The sequence below is a fragment of the Macrobrachium nipponense genome, chromosome 33, assembly GCF_015104395.2.
Source record: "Macrobrachium nipponense isolate FS-2020 chromosome 33, ASM1510439v2, whole genome shotgun sequence".
NCBI lineage: Eukaryota > Metazoa > Arthropoda > Malacostraca > Decapoda > Palaemonidae > Macrobrachium > Macrobrachium nipponense.
This window is the reverse complement of record NC_087219.1, coordinates 11,022,033-11,024,532: the sequence shown is the minus strand read 5'-3', so window position 1 is coordinate 11,024,532 and position 2,500 is coordinate 11,022,033.

Below are 2,500 nucleotides of genomic sequence, written 5' to 3'. Positions count from 1 at the left end.
TGATGACGTAACCCCCATTGCATATATTTTATACTTTGAACTCTACAAACTAAGAAATGAAACAATCAAACTAAGAGATCTCGTGGCAAAGCCAACTAAGTAATGAAGCAATTAAACTAAGAGATTCAGCAGCAAAATAAAATCGCAACTGAGAAAAAGACTGTGATTACTTGAAATACAAAACGAGGACAAGAGTCGGAAAAGAAATTGAATTTGTATCAAAGTCATTATTTGAAAACACAAAACGAGAACAAAAGTCGGAAAGGAATAAGAGATTAGAGCCGCAGCTGACGTCAGTAAAAATGTTAAAGCTATTACCCGCTGACAGAAGTCTTCCGGAGTTTTCAATCCTGAGAATAAATTACTGAAAACATCAGCATTCAGCTTCCCCCCGCCCCTCCCCACCCCCTAACTAACTCTCTCTCTCTCTCTCTCTCTCTCTCTCTCTCTCTCTCTCTCTCTCTCTCTCTCTCTCTCTCTCTCTCTCTCTCAATTTTCAATCCTGAGATTAAATGATTGAAAATGTCAGCACCCAACTTCTCCATCCGCCTCTCTCTCTCTCTCTCTCTCTCTCTCTCTCTGCTTTACACACGCATGCGCACATATGGACAAAATTTATTTTTATCCAAGAATCTGGTTATATAGAAATGAATTAGTATTAGTGCCAAATTCAAAAAAGGTACCAACTCCATAATATTTCGTATGATCTCAATACCACCTACATTTCATTTAACCTTGAACTGTACCTTCCAGTATAAGTTTCATAATAATCCACTGGAAGGTTTGATAGGAAACATATCTTGAACGATGGTATAATTCTTTTGACTTTTATGGGTAATTCACGAACCAGTGGATATTGTGAGGTGTCTGTCTAAGACTAATTTCAAATATGAATGAGTGCTGGGTGAAATTATGACTCGAAAAAACCTATATATATTTCACACATACTCATATATATATATACGTATATATATATATATATATATATATATATATATATATATATATATATATATATATATATATATATATATATATATATATATATATATATATATATATATATATATATATATATATATATATATATATATATATATAAGAACTTGAGATAGATAGTAATTCTTGCTTTTTAAAAAATGAAAAAAAAAAAATTAAAACTGATGCAATCGACAGACTCTCTATAGCCTGCGGAAAAATTAAATATGATGACACTACCTCAGAAGAAATCTACATTAAATATCTTACGGTGATAAAAAATCTCTGTGGTGTCAAAAATTTAAGTAAATTACTATTATTATTATTATTATATTATTATTATTATTATTATTATTATTATTATTATTATATTATTATTAGGGAGAAACAATATTGTGAGAGTATATATAATGTTCTAAAGGTTCCACAACAATACAAAGTATCAAGAGTCCTGTGTTTAATTTTTAAGACTTTACAAAAAGCTTTCGAACCCTTCCCTGGGTTCATCTTCAGTCCAAATGAACAGTTAGTTACAACTTGTACAGAGGTAAATTTTAAAAACAAGAGTCGTTGAAGATCGTTGACACCGGTCGTTAGCCTCGGTTATTGGGCCTGTCAAATGTCTTCAACGACTCTTGTTTTTTAAATTTACCTCTGTACATGTTGTAACTAATTGTTAATTTGGACTGAAGATGAACCCAGGGAAGGGTTCGAAAGCTTTTTGTAAAGTCTTAAAAATTATACACGGACTCAACACTTTGTATATTGTGGACCCTTTAGAAATATTATTATTATTATTATTATTATTATTATTATTATTATTATTATTATTATTATTATTATTTTAGTAGATGGAACCCATTCACATTGAACAAACACACCAAAGGGGACACTGACGTGGAATTCGAGCTTCCAAAGAATGCTGGTTTCAACCTCCCACCGTACACCCAACACTGCAGCTGTAACTGATCGTGATATAAATCCAGTGATTTTTTCGTTACCTTGACATGTCAATACTTCTTGAATATTTGTATGCGTAGTGTAAATGTAAATTACTTAAGCAAAAAACCATCCAACTAACAAACTCAAGACGTCCAGTAGTACATCCTGTTAAGGTCATCAGAATAAACATGTATTTCTAGCCTTCCTGCGGCACATTTTCAACCCCATACACCTGCGTATCCCAGCTGCCCTTCCTTTGATATCATCCCAGAGGGGAAGGCTTGGCGTGTGTGATGCCCCTCTGATGGAAATAATGGGGCTTATGGAATCTACATCAAAAGAAAAGCGGATCAAACGACAAAAGGTTGAGAGTGGTGAGTCGAGAGGTGGGTTTCCTTTGAAGAGACGTATTTGTCATTCCTGAACGACGTGTCTCGGATTCTGTATAAGTGTGGTGGGGATTGCTAGTGCAGGTTCCTGGGTGAATTTAATGCATTTTAACACTCTGTCCTACATTCCTTGATTTCTCCAGAAATATGCCTCAGGTAAAAGTTTAGTAATTGCTTGTGGTATCCCACCT